A 25,578-nucleotide genomic window follows, 5' to 3' on the forward strand; every position below is an offset into this window, starting at 1 on the left:
AAAAAATCTTGGCACCCCTCTTACAGGCATTGTCAACTCTGGGTCCCACCGCTGACTGTACATTTCCGGTAAAAAAAATCACACATGAACTCCTTTCGTATTTGTCTCAGTGTGCGTAAGCATTGTGACTCTTCCTCATCTACACGCAGTCCATGTCGTTATTAATGTTATGAGACTTGATCCGACAAGTATAAGCGACAGCGTTGCGGCGACACGAGCTGCTCTGGTCGGCGGCGCAAGCGAAGTACTGCAGGTGGCGGGGCCAGGCGCGCTGGTGACGTTCCGTTCGTTTTGAGCCGTTATCGCTCCTTAGCCCTCCTCATCCGCGACGAACCATTATCAACCGTTCTCCGGCGGCGGCTGCTTGTGGCACGGCCGCGCGAACCGTATCTCGAAAGCGAACTGCATTGTGGACAGAGTGTGCCCACTGCTGAAAACTTCACGCGCTGTGTTCTCACCGTTTACTTCGCTTTGAAAACAGACGCGCGTACACCTATCTTGAAAGTGATCTGCGAAAAGCGCATAGTGCGGCATAAGCTGAAAGCTTCGTGAGCGCAGTGTTCTCGCAGCTTCGGTCGCGTTGAAGCGGGAGCTAGCACGAAGGTAAATTCACTCGCTGCTGCCGGTTCTATTTCGAAAGATATCGTGCGGTACGGACTGACGGACGGATGGTTTTTCTTGTTGGGGAAGTATAGAAATGCTTACGTTACAAAAAAAAAAAAATCGCAGGGTTCGCGAATTTCGCGATAAGAACCAACACCAACCTACTACCCGCCCCCCGCTGAGCGATGCCGTCTTGATCGCCCCCTCCCAACCCCGGGAAAAGGGACACTACCTTTCTATCTCAGTTGAAGAAAGGATGATGAAACTTTAACAACGACAATAACGGCATTTTCTAACGAGTTGTTTTGTGGCCTCTGAGATTTGCGCGCGCGAACCTGGGAGGCCATAATTGGCCGCTTAATAGCATAAAAAGACAAAGATAATGCCAAACGACACAACTAAAAATTGAAACAAAGAACTGATCTTAGCTATACTGTTTGGGGAAAAGAAATAAAAAATTAGACAGCCGCAACACACGCCACTAAAGCCACCACCGCCGGCATAACGCGGAACCAACAGTTGGCAACATTCATTCGCGCGTCATTGCTTCGTCCGCTTCGTCTCCGCAACGAGAGCCGCCATCTTCTCGCGCCTAACGTTTTGTATGGCTTTGTTCTCTGCAATCCGCGCACACAGCTCATCGGTGGCTGCACGTCTGCTCGGCGTCGCAATGGGGCCTGCGGTGGCTGCACGTCTGCTCGGCGTCGCAATGGGGCCTGCGTCATTTTCTGGTGCTCGCGCAATCGCTGTGAAACATGTCGCATGTGAAATGTTTGATAGAAGTGCCTCACGTCCAAGTCAAGCCGCCGTACGGGTGTATGGCTGTGCGCCCCGTTCTCGGAAGCGTCGACGGGTTTCCGGCATGCGGATTTCAGGTACGTGCAAATGCGTTTCGCCCTCCTATTGAGCTCTGGAGCAAAGCGTGCAATATTGCATGTGAAAGATGCAGTGCCCGTCATCATGGTGTGAATTTCGAGCGGCAAACGAGAACTTTGGCACTTAGAGCACACCGCGGCTGCCAAGTCAGCGTGGAAATTGTTTTACGTTACCGTAATATGTTGCTGTCAGTCTAATCTGCGGCTTGTGGACAGCTAGCCCATTGACTTTTGCTTGTGGCAGCGATAGGTATATAAATGGAAGCGGTAATAATTTTCGAGAGCAGAGAGTTGTTTCGCTCGATGTTTGGTCGTATTCATGGCGTTATGAAAGCTAGAAAACTAACTGGCTTGATCGTGCTTAGTTCCAACTCCAAGGGGCGTAACGTTGGCGCTGTATATGTTTGTTTTTCGGTGTCACGAGTACCACTTTCATGCTTTTGTTGCACGAGAGTGGTAGCTGCTACATGCCGTCTGGGTACAACACAATAAAAGCAATTTCCTCACTCATACGTATGCAATGTGACGTAACAAAATTTCCAGCGTTTTATTCGGAGCGTAAATATCCAGTATAGTTTAGTAGGAAACTCAAATTCTGTCTTAGCTTAGTAGGCGTGAAACAAGTGAAACTCTCATTCCTTTTTGAATTGTTCGCCCAAACCGCACCGCCCGCAGATGCGTCATCGGGTAATTGACAGTAGCTTCGCTACGTGAGTTGTTTTATGCGCCAATATTGCCCGGTTAAGTATCCTGTTAATTTATGCCGACGCTCGTTCATCTTGATTTTAAGCGGTTACTATCCCCGAGTACCGGACGATGCCAAACTTGTGAGGTGTAGCAAACGCGGGAAATTCAAAGTGGCGTGGCTGCAAGGTCCTGTTTTTACATTTCTTGCATTCAAAGCCAACAGACACAGTATCACTGATTTATTTTCCATTTCTGCTGTACTTGATCAATCTAATGTGACAACTGCATTTGCTCTTTAATGTTCTCCATTTACTGTGTATTCAGCTTGGCTGCCGCCAAGCTGAATACACAGTAAATTCAGAGGATGCCGCTGTGATAGCTCTTTTGTATAGCACATGCCTCTAGGCCCATGTGTTTCAAGGGCTCTGGCGAGGCAGCAGTGCTCCAAGTAATTTTACCATCCTATATATTTTCTATTGTGCATCATTCTTCCACGATGGATTTTAATGTTAATAGTATTCGTCATTAGTCATCGCCATAATTTTATAGCACGTAGATTTTACGCACTTTACAGCGACAATTTTTAGGCCAGTTTACAGCCAAGTCACATCTTCCATAATACATTGTCAACATTACCACTTGTCATGGCGCTCTTTGGCCAAACCTGGCCCTTGCGCCATAAAACACCACACATCATCATCATCAGCTTGGCTGCCAGAAAATGCTTGAATTTCTTTCAGTATCCAAGTGACGAAATATTTCACTGACGGCCGTGTGTGAAACACGCAAGATGACAAAACTGATAGCAAAATGATGAGATATTTCTTTTATAGCGTTTGGACTCGACTTTTGGTGAGGATGTCGATCGACCTTGCGCCGGGTGACAGCACACCCGACATCGCCAAAGTGCAGCCTATCAGTTGAGTGCCCCCGAATGGACCATCAACATCGGAAAATGAAGCAGAGCCAGGTAGGGGCAATTTTTACTTTGGAACAGAATACTGACAGCTGCCTCTTTTTTTAAGAACTAAATAACATATTTACAAACCAATCCTTTCTCTTTGTGCAGCCTACATAGAATTGTTTTTTGCTTATTATACAGACCTTCAGAAAGCAGTTCTTCTGAACCCTTTTTGCATGCACAAATAAATAAAGAGGAGTGCACTTTCTGAAGAAATTGATGCACTGAAATGTGCGTTCGACACACAGTGAGAAGCAAAATAACCAACAACTTTAAAGCGGTAAAAGAAAGTTTGAAACATGTTCTAACATCATAACCCGCCTTGGCATACGGATCCAAATATAACAGCAACAGAGGTGCATGCAGAGAAGTGTTCGTAAATGTTTGCAAGATATGTACATTGTCTAAGAAATTGTTTTTATTTACTTGGAGCTTCTTGGTGCCATGGCAGTGCAGTAAAAGCTCAAAATGATGCCCCTGCTCCTAATAAAGCACCTTTAGATTTTAAAATTAAATTATGGGCTTTTACATTCCAAAACCTAAAGTTTTGGGAACCTGGCTTCTTTAATGTACACCTGAATCTAAGTGCATAAGCGGTATTGCATATCACCCTCATTGGAGGGCAGCTGCCATGGCCTAGATTGAAGCTGGGACCAGCATGACTGAGCAGCATGGCATCATAGTAAGTGGGATATAACACCAGGTCAAAATGAGAAATACTGCTTAGAACTACCAACTTCTTGGCTCACAAGCACTTTGCACCAAGTTAAAGGATTATGGAGTACTGACAGCGACCATTTATGTACCAATTTCTTTTGAGGCTGACTCCATTATTAGGGTGCGAAGCTTCAATTAGTCAAAACCAGCCTAAATTACAGAACCAGCTCAAAACACGCACCATGTATAGCTGGATTTGGACATGCAAATGGAGTCAATTCATGTCGCCGAAAATGGAAGTGGCAGTCACACTATTTCATGCATTTTGCCTGAAACATAGTCAATAATAATTAATCAATTTCTAAAATATTCTCTTCAAAAAGCTTTTTCAAGCATGAAAGCAGGAGCCAAATGGTGTTCAGGTGCACGAGCGGTAAGTTGCACGGCACTTCTTGCATGTGTTCACTGGCTTCTTTCAGGCTTGAAAAAAAAAATTTGTTGCACCTACTGAGCAGTAGAAAGCTGGATTGGGAATTTTGCAGGATGCTCTACAATTTTCGCACTGACACTTTTGCTTTGAATAAAATATTTGAGCAGTTAAATAATTGTTAATAACTAATTACCTAATTAGGAAAAATGCAAGAATTGGTTTCACTTCCTCAAAACGATGGCAAACGACATTACCTTGGTGCTGTCCAGCTACGTGGCACTTGTACATATTTAAAGCTTGCACATGTCATACAGACCACCTGGTAATTCCAAGGCATATATAGGAGTGGCTAAGTTGTGTGAGCCAGCCATGTGTAGCGAATCATGAGAAAGAGCCATGTTTCTTTGACTTAAGGGCATGATAAGATTTACATGCTCGACACCTTGTATCAGTGTGCTCTAGGCCTGTTCGTAGTTTAGCTGCTACGTAAACAATATTTCTCCACGTGTAAGCTCATATGCATCTTTCAAGTATATTGCCTCGTGTGTCCAAAATAAACCATCTTCGCGCTTCCTTCATTATGTCTTCATCTCTTGCTGTGCTGAATTTTTAAAATGCAACTGCACAAATTTTCATCTAGTTTTCATAGTTCCTCGTTGTTTGGTGGCTTTATTTCTGAACAAGTTGTTTTCGTTAAACCCTGTTCCACACAGCAGTACACAGCATTTCTGCCTTGAGTGGGAATTTTTTTTTTCAGATTGACATTAATACACCTTGCCTGGGCAATGTAAGGCATTCTACATAACACGGCCCTGCAATAATGTTTTATACGGCATTCCAGCATCATGCAAAACTGTTTACTTACCAGATTAGAATATGTATAAGTGTTGGAAGTAGCAGAACTGGAAGAAGCCAGCAGATAATGAGGCCAAGGAAAGCATACAGGAACATGTTGTAAGTTTTTTATATGAAGTGTAGAAATGATAAATTCTAGGTAAGTGGAAGTGGATTAAAAGATATCCACCTGTGGGTGGGGAACGGACCCATTACCTTCACATTACGCATGTGATATACTAACCACTGTGGTACTACGGCCGTGTTCGAGCGTCGACAATCTGAGGGGCCATTGTGGATGGTTGAATGCTGCCTCGGTGGCGCAGTGGTTAGTGCATCGCATGCCTAATGCAAAGGCTGTAGGTTCGTTCTCCCCCCATGCCTGGTTGTTTTTTTTTTGACGATTTTCATTTCCCTTTATCATTTCTACATTTAAATAGAAAATTACAAATAAGTTTCCATGTGCCTTTCCTGGCATCTTCCAGCTGTGATTCAGAAAAATTTTGACCCTCAGTATCCTTTCTTCTCGTTTGGAAGAACAGGAGCTTCATTTTAAAAATAATGAATTCACCTTGTTCAGCATCTTAATGTGGTCTCAAATCTTATCACAGCATGTGTATTACTAAGTGAAGTTTTTGTTAAGATGATGATATAGCATGGGACCTAATTAGTAGCCTTTGTGTACAGATATGGCTAGTCTAATAAATAGGAGGATTTTAAGCACTTCAAACATGGTCTGAGCATGCGTTTAAAAAAACTAATCTAGCATGATTTCAGGCATAACTGTTGCCCCTGAAAAATATTTGGATCATCTGCATTGGCATTGTTTTTAGAGAGCACCAATACTGCTTTGATAGAAGTAGCCTCGTGGAACATGAAGCATCGCTTCTTGCTGAGTCAAGGAAATATTATCTGCATATCTGAGGTGCATGTGTCATATGCTCGAATGCTGCTTAAAGGCTGCTAATAAGAAAATTACTTGACTTGCCTTCCAGAGATTGCTTCAGTAGTCTATGCTACTCGATCATAAACAATTTACCATAGTGAACATTCATCACAGTTGGCTTTGCAATGTTTATGCAAAATACCACAATTGCCTTCTAGACATGTGACTGCACTAAAACTTGGAATTAATGACCAGTAAGATTTATGGGACAGCAAAACTTAGTTTATTACTCCTGTTTCTGCCATAGTTTCTTACAGTAATTACTAGAGGGAACTCTGGTGCTGGAGTCGTACCACCATGGGAATGATGGGAAGCACATGGATTTGTCTGATATTCATGCTTGTGAATTCAGACGTTCTTGTGGCTTCGTATATTATACGCTATATAAATCTTATTGTCGTAAATTTCAGCGCAGTCTATGTCTATACTCTTCGAAGTGCAGAAGACGGCGCCAACACGCACAATTGCTATTAATTGCAACGATTGAGCTTGTCCAGGTGGCCAAATCGAAAGGCGCCAAGCGTCTCAAGGCACTGGTATGCCCGCGATGAATTCATCAGGGCGTTGCACTCGCTTGTCGTTATATGCCTCCGTGGCTTAATGGTTTCAATATCAGACTTCTGTTCTAGAGTTCCTGTGTGTGAATCCTGTCGTCGGACGATTTTAATGTTTATTTATTTATTATACAGTATATTGTTGAAAATGACTAGTTTACAAAGTCACAAAGCCGTTTGAAGCCAAACAAACGAAGTTTAGGCAAATCCATGTACTTCCCATAATTTCCATGCTGGTACAGCCGTTCTTGTTTGATCTCCTGTGGACACTAACGTCAGAGTTCCCTCTAGTAATTATTGTATGAAACTCTTATTTCTGCACCTTGCTCGTGCAGAAGCGGCACCACACCTGCTGCGTAAACATGCACTACCTTTCGGCCAAGTGCAAGGAATGCTGGGAACTCGCCCTGTACAAAGCCTGCACTAAAACAAATCACAACATGCAGTTGCTGCCGCGTTGAACTGGTGGAATGAGTAGCGAAATGCAGCACCTCCTGAACTAGTTCAGAAAGTGCAGGTTATTCAAGTGGAGATTATATAGTAACAGAAGTTGGGCGATTCTGCATTACATTCACGAAATATACTTCATGATACTTTTCCATTTATTTCCTCAGTTATTAAGAATCCCTTTTGCATTGTTGGACAAAACTACAGAATGCCAACATATTTTCTAGCATTCACTGGTAGCAAACATGTCAAAACTTGTTGTAGTTTCTGGATTGCCTCTTTAGCCGTTAACCGCCAAGTTAATTCCGGAGAAATGTACCAAATGTTTTACGTACTCAATTTTTAGGTGTCATTCTCATTCTAAAAATATATTACTTCATTGGTCTCTGGTTAGAAATAACACAAAAATAGGAGTTGCTCTTGCGGGCAGCTTTCCCTCAATGCCGACTGTAACTCATCTTTGACAATAAGAGCAGCGTAACATCGGGCAGAAAGAGTGCGACTCGTCATTGGCGATATTGGTACTGCCTCCAGTCACTAGTAATGCTTGGGATCAATGGTTAAAGGTAGCGACTTTGTTGCTGCCCAATTTTAATTCTGCAGCTGTTACACTTGGGTGTAGCGTGTGTATGTACGTGTGCATGCATTAAAATGACTGCACGCTAGAGCAAAGCAACTGTAGTGCAGAGAGGCATTAGTCATCTTTACATATTTGCTTTGTAAAGATGCACTAAGTTTATCTTTTCAAGTATAGACTTGGCGCTCATTGGCCAAAGATGCCCTTGTGCTACTAAAACCTATCAATTAATTAGCTTTCGGTCTGTGAGTTTTAATTTGTTTTTCTTGAACTGTGCAATTCCCACTGACAGGACTGCATGTCATCTGAGGTGTTCCTTTTTCAATCAAGAATGTTGAGGTTGTGTTTGTGAAACTCGATTTCTTGCCTCAAACGAGCTTGTGCAAACTGACCAAGCTGATAAATCTACCTGCTTATATATTAAGTATGTTGCGGTTATGAACCCTCATAATGAATGACACATAGTATAATAATTTTATCTAATAAAACAATTTAATGAAATATTTCATGTTTTTCGTGTTCATGTTCACTTCTCTACTCTAGTGTCCTGTCTGCATGCCTCACATTTTTTTGCATATTAAATATCGTATAAACTTAACCATGCTTTTTTACCACAATGCAGGGGGAAAAGGTTCCGGTAACACCATGCATTCAGTATGGTGGCCCAGATGTGTATGCAAGCAACCTCCTTCATGTGGACCAAGAACTACTCTGCAGTGTCTCGCAGACTTCCATGCGAAGCCCTCAACATTCTCGTCTCAGTGGAATGGCTGCTCATCTATCTGCGTGTCCATCACCAAGACGGCCAGTTGTAAAGCTCCTGTACCCGTTTAAGAAAGCTTAATGATTTTTTTATTTAGTTTTCACGCTTGGCCGTAGAATGTTAACATTTTTGATGTTTTCAACATTTTTACCTGGCACAAAGTGGTGCAATAACTTTAAACCAGTGTAATGTTTTTAAGTGATGCTCACTCTAATGCCTATCTGGTTTTGTTTGTGTTTAAGAAATTTGAATGTCTGATGAGGCAACGGCATTGTAATTTGTCATCGTGGCTCGTTTCAATGAGCTGCTAGGAAATAAGATGCACAACTTATCACACGCCAGTTGTAGCATTTTTGTTTTCATGAAAAGTATGCACGTTTCAAAAGATGGAAAGTGGGGAAAAAAGCCTCAAGAACATAATCATCCTAGGATTGTCATGTCCTTACAACTCTGCAATGACTAATGCCTGATACATCTTGGGAGCACACTGGTCGCAATGCCTACAGGTATACTTGATAAGAGAATAGCTTGCACTCAGATTTGAGATTTGCCACGCAGTTGATGGCTGATGGCTTTTGTTTGTCGTCTTCATGTGACTACTATGTATTCAATATTCATTTAGATGTGCTGCGGTTTTTTGCAGTCACCTATATATATATATATATATATATATATATATATATATATATATATATATATATATATATAATATAATGTGTGTGTTCTTCGTTTCAATAAAAATTTAGTTGAGAGTTAGCGCTCATCCTGTCTGCTTCTGGTCTGTGTCATTTCGCGCTACAATCCAAGATCATGTTACTGTACCAACTCGCCCAACTTTCTATCCTTGTGTTAAAGACACACTCAGACTTGTTCTTACTTATGTGACCGGTTATTTTTGTGCTTTATGATAAGGTGCAGTGCTTTTCGAATGAAAACATGTGATAGTTCGTAGTCAGGTTACTTAAACTGTTCTACTTAAAATTTAATTGAGCAAGCCTGTGCCATTATTTGGTGCTTATGTCTTTGTATTGGTATGGTTTTACTCCTTATTTTCCTTTTTACATTTAAAATGTGCAAACATTATTATGTAACCATTTGTCTTTAATGAAATAAATACTTTTCTTCTGACATTTCGTCACAAATTTTACAATGATTTTGTTGAATTAGGTAACCTTAGACTAGCTGATTGTTATTCTGGTAGCTTAACTTACAATGCCTGTGGAATATTCAATGCAAGCACATAGTGAAAAATAAACTAAATTATTGGGTATAAGCAGGTCACTGGCAGTAAATGGAGCATACATATATTTCAGGAAATAGTGCATGCTTATATATTGAACAGCATGCACAGCTGCACATGCTGTTTTGTTCGTAAATGCTGAAACATTATTCGGCGTGGAAGTACTTAGTTCTTTGGCTTTCAGTGCTGCCTTTAAGTCATGTGTAAAAGTACTAGTAGAAGCATCCCGTGGAGATAAATGACAACTTTAATGTATAGAGGTATAAAATGTGTGCTTAAAACGGCAAAAAACTGCTTGACAGGCAAACGTATGCTTCTGTAGTACTGCACTTGTTACCGTCGCCAATCCATGCATTGCTTGCGCTCAATTGCATTCAATATGAGCTACAGCAATGAGCTGTGGTGTCTTTCCCTCCTGGTCGAGCTGGTGTTGCGAAAATTTTTGACCAAGTGGAGGTTTTTAATTATTTCTGAAATGCATGTAACCATGCTTTTGGCTGTGTGCTGTTTCCACGGGGTTATAAGTACTGGTGCACCAAGGTGCGGGAGATCCTGTGTCCTTAGTGCAGCGCGCATTGTTATTGCGCTCTGCAGCCTGCCGGCAGTGTACTATCACTGCGGAGGAAGATTACGAAAAGCATGGCCTGTGTGCCTTGCTGCAATGGCGAAACCTTAAGTTGTTTGCCTGAAAGGGTCGCACGTTATGCTACCACATGACGGACCAGAAGCGCAATATGAGGACGCCTCACAGATTCTGGCTCATACTGAACAAGGTAGTACCATAGCTAAGGCTAGGCAGCATTCACAACAGCTAGTCTGCCCATTAACTACGTGGATGTAGTGAACACTAAAATAATTGCAGGTATAACACCCTTTTGGAAGGGTATTGTCCATGCTAGACCCATATTGAAAGGGTGGTGTCTGTGTTACACCCCATATAGAAAGGGTGTTGTTTGTTTTACACCCATAGGCGAGGTGGCGTCATATTAACACCCCTTCTTTTGTGGGGTGTTAATTTGCATCCCGTTGCTTGGGGTGTAGCAATACAGCCAAAAAGGGTGTCACCCATGGGACAAGTCATTTACACCCTTAAGGGTGTTAAAATGTTTAGAGTGTAGCGCAATTTGCTGACGGATACCCCAAGACTGCTTGTGTGAAAGCAGTTTACACAAGCACGTGCCAATACTCCGGAGAAGCAGTTAACATTGGATTGCACAACACTTGCTTAACTCTACGTGTGCGAAATGTAGCCTTAGTGAAATAAGTAGGCAGTACAACAGAAAGGGGAGAGGATAGTTAAGGGATGTCTTTGCGAATTAGTTCGCAATTTCATTTAAAAACGAGCCTTTGGAATACATTGCAAATAAGCAGGGACTAGCAAATGGAACAATCATATTAGACAAAATATCATGAGAAGTCAAGAAACAAAGATGCCAAGGACAACTCACAGATAGGCCTCAATTTGGCCGCATAAGGTTGGCATGGGAAGTAGAAGTAAGTGCACAAAGCGCTATAACTGTCTTTCGAGTCACCGCAACGCCACTGCGCCAGGTAAGGGGAGGTATACGGCAAGAGTGGAGGCGGGAGAAGGACAGCCGGGCGCAAGCCATGCCAAAGGTGACAAATGTCACTGAGGAATGCGTTCGGCAAATGGGGAAGCGAGAGACACGGCTGAGAGCTGTACAACCCCGCGACGCGGAGATGGAGGTGCGCAAACCCATGGATCACGCGCGAAATGACAAGGAGTGCCCGCCACCGGCACCGCGGCAGTGCCGCGACAGCGGGAGAAGGGACGGCGAGGGCGGAGTGGACGGTGGCGGCGAGAGTCACCGCAACGGAGCTGCACGGAGGAAGGAGGCGAGAGGATAAGCGAGAACAAGTGATCCGGCTTTTGAGGACAAGCGGAGAGCAAGGCTCGAGCCGTGCGCGAAAGATGACGCCAGGAGCGTGCAGGTCCCGGCTAAGGAGCTAGTTACGGCTAGGCACAACGACAAGGCCGACGGCGACCCGAAACGCGGGAACGGGCGCGACAGAGCTGCGCTCTAAAGCTCAGTGCCCTTCCACTCTGTGAAGAAGGATGACCCGCGAAGGTGTATAGGCGGACCCCTTAATAGCGACTTGCGTCTTGACCGCGGGTCGGTCCGGCATTCCGTCATCTCCGGCATCAGCCCACATATGGGGAGTGCTTAACGCCTGCTTCACCTCTACTGCAGGTCGGCCCGGCATTTCATTATCTTTGCGAAGGGCTCACCTTTGCGAAGTGTTCCATACCTTCTACACTTCCACCGCGGGCCGGCCTGGTATAGTGTTATGTTGGGATTTTTTTTCTACACGCGCAAACGGTAGTGGGGAAAGTCGCCTTTAAAGGGCCACTCCGGCGATTTTTTTGTGTACACTGATCTTAATAAAATTTTGAATATATGTTCTCTATTGCACTCTGATTATCAGCACCAAATTATATGGCTGAAAATCATTTAGTTTTCCTGAAAATGAATTTTAAATATTGGTTGCGTTCCCCACTCCTGACTTTCTACGGGCTATCCTGTGTTTATGACGTCGGAGGCTACAGATACACCGCCACTATTGCTGAAATCGTCGCTGAAATCGCCGCAGTCTAGTTGGGAAACTCTGTAAAAGCTATCTGTGTCTTCAGGAGACATCAGCTTCGCTTCCTTGGCATTAGCGCCATGTGTACCGCTATTTTAGCACGCGTTGTGCGTGTTTGCATTATGCTGGTGTAGAATCTGACGTCGGTGACTCATCGTGACGTCGCGCGAAGGAAGTACCCGCTTCGGTTTTGGTATCTCGTTTATTGCTTATTTAAAATGATTGATGAATTTCTAAGCAAACTGAATCATCCTGCCGGTGACAGGACTGTCAATGCCATTTGAAAATGACAATATCCTGATATGTTTAAAAAGACGCCGGAGTTGCCCTTTAACAGCTTCCCTGTAAAACAATTTGTCGCACATGGGGAACGACTCCACGCCTTCGAATTACGCATGCGATGCTCTAACCAATTGAGCTACCGTGGTGCCGTTTTCCCATCTACTTTCTTGGGTATTTATGGCTTACTACTATAACTAATCCTGGGAATGTTAACCAGTGCCAACACTTACAAACCTTGGCGGGAGATGTGGAACATCTTTTCTGCCGCAGGCATGACGAGTACATGATCTTTTTGAGAGAAGGCAACCGTTCTACGAACCCAGACTAGTACTTGTGACGCCTGCGGCGGAAAGGATGTTCCACATCCGCCGCCAATGTTTGTGAGCAGTGGCACTGGCTAAAGCTCCCAGGATTTGTTGTAGTATAACACATAAATACCCCAGACAGTGGATGGGAAGACGGTAGCGCGGTAGATCAATTGGTAGAGCATGGTAATTATTCAGCTTTCGCAGTATTACGATCGCACGCAGACCGTTTGCAGCAGTGCAATCAATGTGCGGGCACTAATTCAGTGATCCATCGCAAATTACGCCAAAGTACGTAATTGGTTCTACTTGCCATATAATACTGAAGTGACATGCGAGTGAAATATTCACTATAGGTCTGTGAAAGGAAAATTTAGAACCGCACATTTACGAGAATTGAGCGTTACGTCCGAATAGCCAGGACGGGAGATTCCTTACGTGCGCGTGCCGAATCGAGAAGAGTGAATTGATTTAATCAGCCTTGGCAAGAACACAAATGTCATCGACGTGAACGCAAGTACTAAGACACTGGTCAAGTTGGGTCGTGCAAAGCAGGATATTATATAAAACCGTTGTGAGGACAGCGCCTTCCATTCCTTGTGTTTGCTTGTACCTACAAGAGTAAAAGAAGCCTTGACCAGTAAAATGCTCTACCCTTCAAAACTTCAACTGCCCATGTCACAATGCACACAGGAACGTCGTGAGATTGCAACTGGCGTAAAAAATTGTTCTAAATTCTGGTGTAGGCTATGCCTGCATCAAATGTAACGGATACTATTGCGTACTGTTTTTGCGTCGTGCGAGTTGAATTCGGCTTTCAAAATTTGCGTGTTCATTCAGATTGAACATCCAGGTCTAAATTCCATTTTAAAGGTACTCAATGGGTAATTTATGTTAGGTAAATGCGCTATGTGCCAAAGAAGAACCCCTTATGTAAGCTTGACTGCATTAGAAACAAGAACTATTGGTCTGTTCTATGTGCCAAATAAGAACCCCTTATGTAAGCTTGACTGCATTAGAAACAAGAACTATTGGTCTGTTGTTTTTCTGATCATATTCTGGCCTGGTTTTAACCATCATTATTAGGTTAACCACTTTCTACAGAACTGACGTGCTTTTTACATGTGTTTTCAATGGAACACATCCCTAACTATAGTATTCTGGTAGGCGATTTCTTTCCGTAGGATCTGTAATACTGCTTTTCAAATTTCATCAGAGCAGGACGCTTTGATAGCAATAGTAACCTAATCAGATTCAACTCCCAGGATGCGACCCTTCTGTAGCTGAGCCAGAGATAATATTAGAAGCAAAATACTGCTGGCATGTCATAAAGCATTTTCCCAATCCTTAGGCGATTCCTTACAAGTATTGTTTAATTTCTTGTGATATCGCAACTGAAAATTCTATATTAAATTAGCGGGATACCCCCCCCCCCCCAGTAAAAGAAGTAATTGAGTAGCGTTTCTTTTATTTTTTTATGTCATAATCGTCTTTCACTCCAATAACAATACATTTGAAGGAAGCAGAAGGAAAGTAATATTCTTACAAGTTGGAGAACACTGAACAGGTAAGTTTTATTGCTACAGTAAATATATGCACTTCCCGGGAAAGTAACGTCCAAACTTTTAGAAGTCCGTCAAGCCGAACAAATATTACGCGCAATTTTTTTACTTCCAGCATTTGACAAGGTCTCCTAGTGTTGAAAGTCAGTGTAATTGACGAAAACGCGCCCGTGTATATGAACTGCTGTTAGCTGGCCATCTATGTAAAAAAACCGAGAGAGCTATGGTCGGTATACGAAGCGAAATGAATAGCGGACCAAGATGACGCAGTGAAATTTCTGGTAGCGAGCTCGTTCTAGCACGGAGTGAGGATTATTAGGGATATTGGCGGCTAGGAGTCACGGAGTCGCCATCTATCGGAAGCGCCATGCTGGCGTAGTATGAGGGATCACGCGGCGTGCTCCTCATAGGTTTTGCGGTCAGCGCTCGCTGAAAACACCACGCGCGAGCTCTCCCGGACATTTCTGTAAGTACTTTCGAAACGAGAGAAGTTTTTTACTGTCCAAATAATAATCTTGGGCAAACTGAAAGCACAGAATCGTTTACAGACGCTATCTCTTTACCGGATACGTACAGTGAACGCCACTGCGTGCGGTCGCCGCGATGTAGTCTCCCGAACCGGCTTCTTGAAACGCTGAGAGCAAACTATGTGAAATATGCTCTTATAGTGTTTGTATAAATAAATGGAGCGTGACAGAATGAAGCCTCAATGCAGCGGTTGCACAAATTCGCAGCGACTCACTGCGCGTCTGAATGCTTGTCCGCGCACTGTTTCGCTTTCGCCGCGCGCGCGTTTTCGCACCGTGTCATGAGCTTTAGGCTGCAGAATATGAGCATTTGACAGTATACAAGCAACCATTGTTGCGTGGGCGCTATAAGAGCTGTTAAAAAATAATTTCATTGCAGAGACTTCGACGCCTACGGGGACTGTGATGTGCCGTCGCGACGATTCAATCTTTTTGTTTCTTCTAAATTCTTGGACGTTTCAATATTATTTTTCGAGTTGCGTCGCACAGTATGTTTATCGGTGTTCACAGCGTGCGACTTCCCGCTGCTTCTTTTTTGTAATCCAGTGTAATAATTCATAACACAAACATGACCATATACCATGCTTTTCTTAATGTGCTTCTTACCACTCCCTTTCCACTACAGCGAACTTGCCAGTATCTATAGCATCGACAAGTTCATAGACCAAGCCGTCATGACATTAGTCGGGCAGCGGACTCGGGCGAGTGTCGCAGTGCGCGTTTTCCGAACATCCCAGACCCGGCGCCGAAGCAGAAATCTTCCTCGCGTCTGCGCTTGCTGCATGCCCAAGTTGTAGCCGATGACTATTTGCCGGTTTTATATTTCGCGAGCCAAGCTTCACGCAGCTTCTTGTCCTGCGGCTACGTGTGAATAAAGCTGACACCGGGCTCCATTGCGTACGTCCGGCACTGCGGCACCGAGCAGTAGCCTACCATGTTGCGCGCCTTCAAAGGCAGCCACTACCTATTGTAATGCTTTCAAGCGTTGTAAAGGAGACACTCGAAGCGGGAAAATCTCGCCACTGAATGAGGACCGTAGCGTACGAGGGAATTTATACCCGTGTCACACGGGCGTTTGGAAGGCCTTCCAACCGATAGGCAGTTGACTCAAAGGTCAAGTTCGAGCTGCTACACGGGCGGTTTCGAAGGCCGCCGCGTCAATAGTCTATCGTGTCAACGGAGCACCCTACAACTCTATCGAAATCTCGATGGCCTTTGAGCAACGGAAGCGGAAACAGCGCGAACATGCCCTCTCGTTCACAGTGTGCTCGTACTCACGATTAGAAAGAACAAATCAAACCAAATTCTCTAAAAATACTATACATGAGTGTTATTCATTATTCAATAAAGTGTTTTTGCCACTTGACATGTGCGAACACACACCAAAATGGCAGCCGCATCGAGCGGCGCAAACGTTGCCGCAGTTTCGTTACTCAACAACTTAAAAACTAAACATATATGTATGGCAATGTGTAAACAATTTTTTTTTAATTTATAAACAAACATAAAAGAAATTATAGTGCTTTTAAATGGTTTTAATGTTGTTTAGCGTTTTGTTACATGAAAACGAAAATAAAGATCCGCAGCGCCACACAATTTTGCGAGAAACGCCTGAACCACTCAACGGCCTTTCAAAAGTGCCGCGTAGCAGCGCGACAACTCCTTTGAGTCGATAGAGTTGTGGCGTTTCAAAGGCCGTTGACTGGAAGGCCTTCCAAATGTGTGCGTGTGACACAGGTATTAAACTCGTTTTCAGCGCGCTTCGGCGCTCCCGAAGCAGCCCACGCGGCCGCTATGTCCACGTGATCCCTAATAGCACGTCATGGCGACGGTGGCGCCAGCTTTTCCAGTGGTGGAGCTCGAGGCCAATACGTATCTCTCCCTTGTTTAAACAACGTAGGTTACTGTCTATGGACCATTCCCACAGACGAGGACCACAAGTGTCCATTGTTAGTCCCCCTCACAAATGATCTAAGCTAAAATAACGTGATTTTCTGTACTAGCCAAAACGCTACAGAAGTTGCTATTATCGTGGACGCCTGCAGGGTAATCCACATTAAGTATAGGCCAGCATTAACCGCGGAAGCTAGAACCCAGGGGTGAATCACCGCATGGTTGCCATTGGCTGTGTTAATGCAGACGCTCTTCAACACTTGCGGCAAGGATTCCTTCAGTTAAGGCCCTAGCACGCGGGCGATACTTTATCAGAATGGCGGCGCACAAGATATTATGTTGTCATGGCAACAGCAGCAGCGCGGCGCCTACTCACCCTAACGCTCTTTTTTTGTTTGTTTTTTTATGACGACCCGACCTGTTCCTTTTCCACCCTCCCCCGAGCCCCTTCCACCCGTTTACATTTATTTTTTCCTAGCCTGTCCACGGCGCGTACTGTTTTCTACCGTGCGCTCGTGCTACGCCGCTCATTGGTATTGTTTGTGAATTGGCGGCTGGTGTGCCGTGGGTTCTTTATGTGTTTGCATACACGCAGTCTTGTCCACAATTCGACTATGCCAGCATGTGCCAGAACATAAATAAATTCCACTTCCAACACGCTGACTGTACAACAGCGATCCTATTCGTCAAGCATGCCGGGATTATTTTACAGATGCTGCCGCTACTGATCACCACGCAAGGAACCAGCAAAGGACTTCCAGTCTTTCTCGATGCATCGTTCCCAGGACTCTTTCGCATCACGTACAGCAGCCTATTGAAACGTCCAAACCGAGGCACGTCATCCAACGCCGTGGATACAAAAGCAACAATTCTTCGACCCTTCTTCAGTGGGACCGGCAGTACAGCAGCGCTCATGTCGTTCAAGCATGCCTGGATTATTTTACAGGTTGGGTATTACGCTCCTGTATCGCACTTTCGCACGAAAAATCTTTTTCTTCTTGTACTACCGCTCCCCGCAAGTATTTTCGGAATCTTTAGCGTTTTGTAGTCGCATTTCTCTATTCTGCTTTTTGGGGACGTCGAGACAAACCCGGGGCCAATAAACGAAGGGCGGCTGCAACTAATTCTAGATAAGCAAACGCAGATGGAGGCTAAACTCTCCGGTGTCGAGGGCAAGCTTGAATCTCTTCTGGAGCTATTAGCTAAACTAGCAACCCTCAAAGGTAGGGTCCGATGTCTTCCGCGCACAGTCGAACAACAGCAGCAAAGGCTGACCGAATTAGATGACAGAGGTAGGACAAATAATCTTGTTGTTTTTGGCGTCCCCGAGGGCAATAATGAAACAAGAAAAGATATTGAAGAAAAGAGTGTTGTAAGAAATTTTCTCTGAAACCTTTTGCATCACTGTATCATAGGTAGAGCGAATTCACCGAATTGGTCAAATGAAAAAAAAAAGGACTCAAAGCCCATAATTATGAGACTATATGACTTCACAGAAAAATAGCTAAATTTGCAGCAAACTAAAAGAAACAGATCGCGGTATATCTGATGACTACTCACGTGAAATACTTGAAAAATAACGTTGCGTTGGCACTCTGCGCGGGCAGATAAAAGCAAAGATGCCAAAGTGAAGCTGGTCCATGGCAAACTTTACGTAAACCACGTTGTTTACACATAGGATTTCCGGTCTAATTTACGGGTGCAGCTTGCAAGCAACTATAACGTCCTTTCCTTCCGCCTTGAGTGACGTCAAAAGCCGTATGAAATCAGACTAATCGACATTAATGCATGTAGTGTTCTTAATTAAAGTGAACGAACAAGAGTTTTACATGACCCCGATCTGATTGCCATTACTGAGACCTGGTTGTGCCTGGCGGTCTCCCGATGTTACAGACTCCAATGTGTTTCCTCCTTCATGGAACGTACTGCGTAACGACAGGGTGAACAGGGGCGGTGGTTTCACATTACTAATTAGAAGGCCTTTGACATACCAACCACCACTGAGCTTCCATGGATGTGAAAACGTGTGGTGCAGAATATTCATGAATGAAACACCGTTAATTGTTTGCCCTATTTACAAGCCTCCCGTAAGCTCAGGAGAGGTCTTTCACAGACGCGGTCACCACTTATCAAATGTGACAAACAGCAGAAGGAAAATATTATTAGTAAGTGATTTTAACTTACTTGGCGTGAACAGGCATGTTATAATTCCAGGAGCTTTAGATAAGTTGCATGCTGAAAGCATGTTCGAAACAATGTTGAAGTACGACTTATTGCAGACTGTCAACCAACCAACACGAGTTCAAGGGTCCTGCCAGTCACTACTTACTGTTTTAACGCGACAGCGTTAAGGAGCTCGTGTCGCAGAAAAGCCGGTGTCGTCGGCGTCGGCGGCCGTGAGCGATAAATCCCAGCAGGCACTTCATGAATAAAAAACAACTTGCAAGATGGGTTGGGTGGGAATCGAACCAGGGTCTCCGGAGTGTGAGACGGAGACGTTACCACTGAGCCACGAGCTTTTTTTTTTCTTTATTACCGACATGGCAACAAGGCTACAAAACAAGACATTTTAACAGTACACAACGGTCACGACAAAATCTCTGCCATTGGTTGGCAGTCACAGGGCTAAAAACGCTTGAAATTCGCTAGCTCAGTCATCACACTGAGCCATGTTGGTTTTTCTTTTTGTAAATTATACATTTCCTTTATGTGACAAATGCTTTCAATGAGGTATTCTCTAACAGGCCGGGAATTGACATCGGCATGTCTCACGGCCATTCTAGTTTTCCATAAGCTATGTAAAGACACGAGCATGAACATGTCATAGGGTACTTTGTCTTCATTTAGAGTAGGCAAGAAACGAATCCCATATGGTCTAATCGGCAAGTCCTTCTTTAGTGTTCTCTGTAAGATGTCCCAATGGAACACAGCATCCCAGCAGTCAAGAAAAATGTGTTCTACTGTTTCGGGTTTCCGGCATAGTAAACAGTTGACGCTCCAAGGCACGGAAAGGCCTTTTTCATCTAGCCACGGTTTCACAGGTAAAGTATTAGTGTGGAGCAGGAAAAAGAAGGACTTTACCGACGGGCGTACTGGCATTCGTTTTACTCTTTTTAGTACATCCTTTTCAGGTCCAATGCAGAACATCGAGCGATACAATGGCACCGGCAATTGTGTCTCCCAGGTCCTTATATAAGCGCTTTCGTGGTACCCTACTTAAGTATTCCATGGAAAACCGAACCTTTAACAGCTGAAAAGCCAAGACTACCTCTTTTAGGAAACCACGCGCTCTGCCTTGACTGCACCGATGTGACGATACAATAAACTCAGGTATAGCTTCGCTCAGCCTTGTTTGAAACATAGTTACTAAAAATGGGTCATTTTGGTCCCGCAAGAAAACAAACCTCGACACAATCTGCCTAATGAACAAATGTGCCAGACCTAATCCTCCATTTTTAACCGAACGAAAGAGATTAGTGCGACTGGTGCGCTCCCAGCTTGAACCCCACACAAACACTGCGAGCACTCTGTGTAAACGTTGTATGTTAGCCCTTGACATGCACAACGCTTGGAGCACGTAAGCAATTTTAGCGACGGCAAACAGGTTGCACACTGTCGCACGAGCAAACAGAGAAATTGCGGCCTCCCCATTTAAGTGTAGCTTCACGGACCCTTTCAGTTTCGGCATTCCAGTAATAAACGGCGTCACGGTAGTGCTCAAGCGGCACCCCTAGGTACTTTGCCGGCGTGACTGTCCAGCGGATATTTGCCAACGTACTCGGATGGTCTTCCCAGTTGCCGATCCATACCCCTAGGGATTTATCAAAGTTGATAGCACTGCCTGTCATTCTGCAGTATGATAACGCCTCTGCGACCGCGATTTCGATGCTTTCTTTATCCCGACAAAACAACGCGATGTCATCCGCGTATGCCAGCACTTTCACTTCCGCGGACTGCACTCTGAAACCCGATATTCTATTGTCATTCTTGATTTTCCTACAAAGCGGCTCTAGGTAAATTGCGAATAAAAGAGGCGACAAACCACACCCCTGGCGCACAGATGACCGGACGCTAAAGGTTTTGGTAACCTCCTTGTTTATAATGAGGCTGGCGGTACAGTCTTGATAGCACATCTTTACCCCATCTAAGATCAAATCCCCTACCTTTATGTGTTCTAGAATACTGAAAAGAATTTTATGGGCCACACGGTCGAAAGCCTTCTGCATATCTAACTGTAACATGGCGCAGTGTTCACCTAGGTCGTTACAGTATTCTAAAATGCTTCTGGCAATATGAATGTTTGTGTAGATAGACCTTCCTTTAATGCCGCATGTTTGATGCGACCCTACTATTCTGGTCACCACTCCCTGTAATCGCTTTCCGAGCACTTTTGTAAATATCTTATAGTCTACATTCATTAGTGATATCGGCCGGTAAGCGTCGACAGCTAACAATTTTTCTGGGTCCTCTGATTTCGGTATCAGAACTACGTGCAATGTCCGAAAAGAAGGAGGAACCTGTTTTTGCGCATAGGCCTCCTTAAACAACTGTAACAGGATCTCACTGACATCACTTTTGAAGGATTTATAAAAGGCCGCTCCGAGTCCATCAGGTCCCGGAGACTTGCCTGCAACTAAATCATCTATGGCTCCTTCCACTTCGGTGATGCTCAGAGGCCACTCCAGAAGTTTTTGAATGTCTTCCTCTAATTGCGGCATGTTTGACAAAAAGTCCGTCTTGAATTCTTCTGTGACGTCTTTAACAGTCCCGAATAATTTGCTATAATGATCAAGAAACGCCTCTTCAATTTTTTGAGGTTGGCTCGTGATCTCGTTCTCGTATTGAATCATTCTGATTTCATTTCGCCTTGCGTATGCCTTTTCGTCAGATAAGGCTCGTTTAGTCGGTGTCTCACCTAGCCAAACCCTTTCAGCTCGTGCCCTTATAACTGCTCCTTTGAACTTCTCTTCTTCGATAAGCTCAAGCTGGCTTTTCAGTTCTGTTATTTCTTTTGTTCGGCTCCCGGGTCTCTGGCTTTCCACGGTGTACAAAAAATCAAGCTCACATTCCAGTTCATTTTCTTTTTTGCTTTTAAGAAATTTCTCTTTAGTGGCTTCTTCTATAGCACTGATCTTGACTCCTTGTTTAAAGTTCTCCCATAATTCTAGTACGTTGCCATCTTCGGCTTCGATCAAATTATCTAACTTTTGCTTCACGCTTTCACAAAAGGATTCGTTCATTAACAGCCCATCGTTGAACTTCCACAACTTCCAGTTAAACTTCGATTTTCTTTCTTTGGAACCTACACTAAAAGTTACAAGGCTGTGATCGCTGAACGAGACGTGTTTCACACTATAGCTGCCGCACATCGCAACAAGCTCCAGTGCGACATACCCTCTATCTAGCCTTGCGTGACTTTGCCCTTGAAAATATGTGAATGCAGGCGTGCCGGTAGTACACAGGAAATTACCGACGTCATCCAGATTAGATTCTTGCACTAGTGTGTTTAAAAGTAAAGCACTTTTGTCACTCACTGGAAGGTTTTTCACTCGATCGGCCGCGTAACATACACAATTAAAATCTCCTAGCAATACGACTTTCCTGTCACACTGTAAATGCTGATTTACTCTCTCAAAGAAAGGCACACACTCACTTTCAGTGTTTGGGGCGTAGACACATATCCCGCGCCAACCTACACCCAAAAAGAAAAAATCCACAAAAACCAGTCTTCCACTTTCACAAGAAAAGACCCCTTCTTCTCTAATTCCCAGGTTGTTTCTAATGAAGATAGCGCACCCCGCGGAAGTGCCAACAGCATGTGATACACAAACATTGTATCTATTGCGAAACTGCAGCACCATGCGATCCGTCTGTTCTTCACTTTCTATCTTTGTCTCCTGCACCGCTGCTATATCAACATCTGTTTCTAAGAAAAGCCGGCTAAGCTGGTATTGCCGCTTTTTGGCAAAAAGACCGCGGACATTTATAGTAGCAAAACGAAGTGCAGTGTTTTGAGCCATGGTTATGTTTTTTGAAGAACAAACGAACCGCATGGTACCCACCTCATGCGTCTGGGGCCAAAGCTGCCTTCGCCTTTTGCACAAACCTTCCGCAGCTGCCATGGCAGCCTTAGGAAAGCACAGTTGATGTCCCTGTCATGGCGTTCCATCGTCCCTTGAGTTTGGCTTGGTCACTGCGTAGACTAGAAGCGACGCCGCGAAGCACACGCTCTCGCGGCTACGTCGGCGGCGTCTACGCGGCCCTCCGGTCCAGAGGTATGCTCGGACGCGGCCTCAGCGTTGATCGCCGAATGATCGCCGCCTTTGGCGGCGGTCCTTCCGAGATCCTTGCAGCCAGGGCCTCATGCTGGTCCAGCGTAGCGTCGTGGCCGCGCTTGGAGACTGAGGCTCCGCTTGTTCCCTCGCTTACTTCCATGAGTGCTGGCTCCTCAGGTGACTTCGACGGCGTTGAGGCATCCTGCACTTTCACGACGCCGGTGGCGTCGCCAGCTGCGTCGGTCAGCTTTCGGCTTTCCTTGTTAACACTTGCGTCTTGGGGCATGTCGGGCGGGGTTAACGTTGCCGCATCAAGTTCCTCGAGCTTCGACAATGCTTCGCTAGCGGCTTCTTCACCGTCAGCCTCGTCCATGACGAGTTCCGCAGTGTCTTCTCCACCAACCGGCCCCGCAACACTTGCGTACGTCTTCACGCACTGAGATTCCTCGTGTCCAAAACGACGGCAGTGCATGCAGCGAGGAACTCGGAATTCTCGTCTGATATGGCCCTTACTGTGACACCGCAGGCAGAGTGGCGCTCTTCCGGGCGCGACTAGAAGGGCCATGTCACCGGCTACGCGAAGCTGGTGTGGAAGGTCATCAACCTTAATGCCGTTATGGAGCTTGAGGCGCACGAGGCGTGTCGTCGACCCCTTGTCTTGGATACCTTGAACTCTCCACTTTTCCTTCGAGACCTCGGTCACCTTTCCGAACGGAGCAACCGCTACACGCACATCATCGTCAGCCACATTGAAAAGAAGCCAGTGAAGCTTCTGACGCACGTCCTGGTTTGCCGGATGAATAACCAAACAACGTTGGCCCTTCACCTTCATTTCGCCGCATGCCAAAGCTTTCTTCATCCCTTCCGTGCTCTTGAAAGTCACAGCCCATACGTGGCTCATCTGATATGCCCCCAACGCTACCACTTCGGGGAGCAAACCAAGACGCGCCAACGCGTCCCGGAAATGTTCGACTCGGTAAGGCCTCGACCAGACATCCGCGTGCAAAAATAAAGTATTCAAAACACTACGACCTGATGGCAGAGTAGGCAAAACCACTTCGTATCCCTCGGTATCCATTCCGTCGATCCTGTCACCGCGGCCGCTGTTAGACGCAACCACCGCTCCTTGGGGGCCCATGAAACGCACGTCCTTCCACTTCGGTAGCCAAGACGCGTCGCCACTGAGCCACGGGCTCGATGCTTCAAAGCGGTACAAAAGCGCATCTAGTGAACGCGGTGTTGCCTTAGAAACGAGCTGTTTCTAAGGCTCAGGCATGCGTCGCTTGCTCAGGCGCACATTTCGTTGTCGCGCCGAACGCTGCGTTGCTCGACGCTCACCGCGTGCGATGCGGGGCGCGTAGTCGCTGCGCCGTAGCCCATTGTCTTACACCCCTTGGCGGGTCGACGGGAACGCTGTCGCGTACCACTCTTGAAGGCGAAGCTTAAGCGTGCTCCAATTTTTTTATCCCAAGGATCCCTTCGGCATGAAAACAGCGTCAAACAAGGCATCTCACACCACAAGCTTTATCGTAAGCACCCTGAAACAACATAACAAGCGTTTGGTAAGCTACCCGACAACAAAAGTGTACAATTTCAATAGAGCAGACCACATTTCCATTTAAGATTACTTAGAGACAGCGCTTAACGTAATGCCTACAACGACTGATATCGACCAGCTTTGGAACTACTACAAATCTGCCGCAGAATACTGTTTACCGCGTTTAGTACCCCACAGGACAAAGCGCTTATAAAAAATCCGTGGGTAATGCGGAATATTATCCATCTCAAACGGGCACTGCGCCTTGCGCGTAAGAATAAGCGAAAAAATACTGCCCCCCCACCCCCCACCCCAGTGATTCCAAACCTAAGTTCTCAGGTGCACAGTGAGCTTAAAACAGATCGAATGTATTTTATGACGAATACTCGCTCCGAATACATGGCAACGTCATCGCAGAAGTTTTGGCAGCATATAAGTGATACCATACGTGCGGCAATAAGTGTATTCTTGAATGAAAACACCTGCAGAGCACCCAAACTCATTGCAGACTCATATAAGCAGTTCTTCAGATCTGTTTTCATTCCTAAAAATAAAAGTACTTCAGAGTGAACTTTACGATCGAAGCATAGCTGCGAGTCGGCCTAGTTGAACAGATTCATTTTTATTTTATTTTTGTGCGCAAACAACCAGGGACGAAGAAGTGGACCAACACAAGGACGAGCGCTCGTCCTTGTGTTAATTTGCAATCGAGTGATAAAAATTTACGATCGAGTGATAAAAGCAACCTCGGTATTTCAAAAGAAGGCATAATGGCAATGCTTCTCATATTAGATCCCAAGACATCCGCAGATCACGATATCATACCCAATGAAATCTTAAAACGCCACTGTCACTGGGTATCAAGGTTCTTTGCTAATATTTTTCACTTGTCACTCCACGAAGGAAAAGTGCCACGCGATTCCCTACTAGCAAGAGTAGTCATCATCATCATCATCAGCCTGGTTACTCCCACTGCAAGGCAAAGGCCTCTCCCATACTTCTCCAACAACCGCGGT

At 45.0% G+C, this 25,578-nt stretch overlaps 1 long non-coding RNA gene and 1 pseudogene across 1 annotated transcript; one reads left to right on the forward strand and one right to left on the reverse strand.

Annotated features, from left to right (window-relative positions):
* The first annotated feature begins 1,357 nt into the window (after positions 1-1,357).
* LOC142574338 (uncharacterized) lies at positions 1,358-8,528 on the forward strand. The gene is made up of 3 exons (XR_012826501.1): positions 1,358-1,478; positions 2,999-3,135; positions 8,194-8,528. It is a non-coding gene; the product is annotated as an uncharacterized LOC142574338 (long non-coding RNA).
* Positions 8,529-19,272: 10,744 nt separating this feature from the next.
* LOC142574339 (uncharacterized) lies at positions 19,273-21,249 on the reverse strand (annotated as a pseudogene).
* Between the last annotated feature and the right edge of the window lie 4,329 nt (positions 21,250-25,578).

The sequence above is a fragment of the Dermacentor variabilis genome, chromosome 3 (assembly GCF_050947875.1).
Source record: "Dermacentor variabilis isolate Ectoservices chromosome 3, ASM5094787v1, whole genome shotgun sequence".
In the NCBI taxonomy this organism is placed as follows: domain Eukaryota; kingdom Metazoa; phylum Arthropoda; class Arachnida; order Ixodida; family Ixodidae; genus Dermacentor; species Dermacentor variabilis.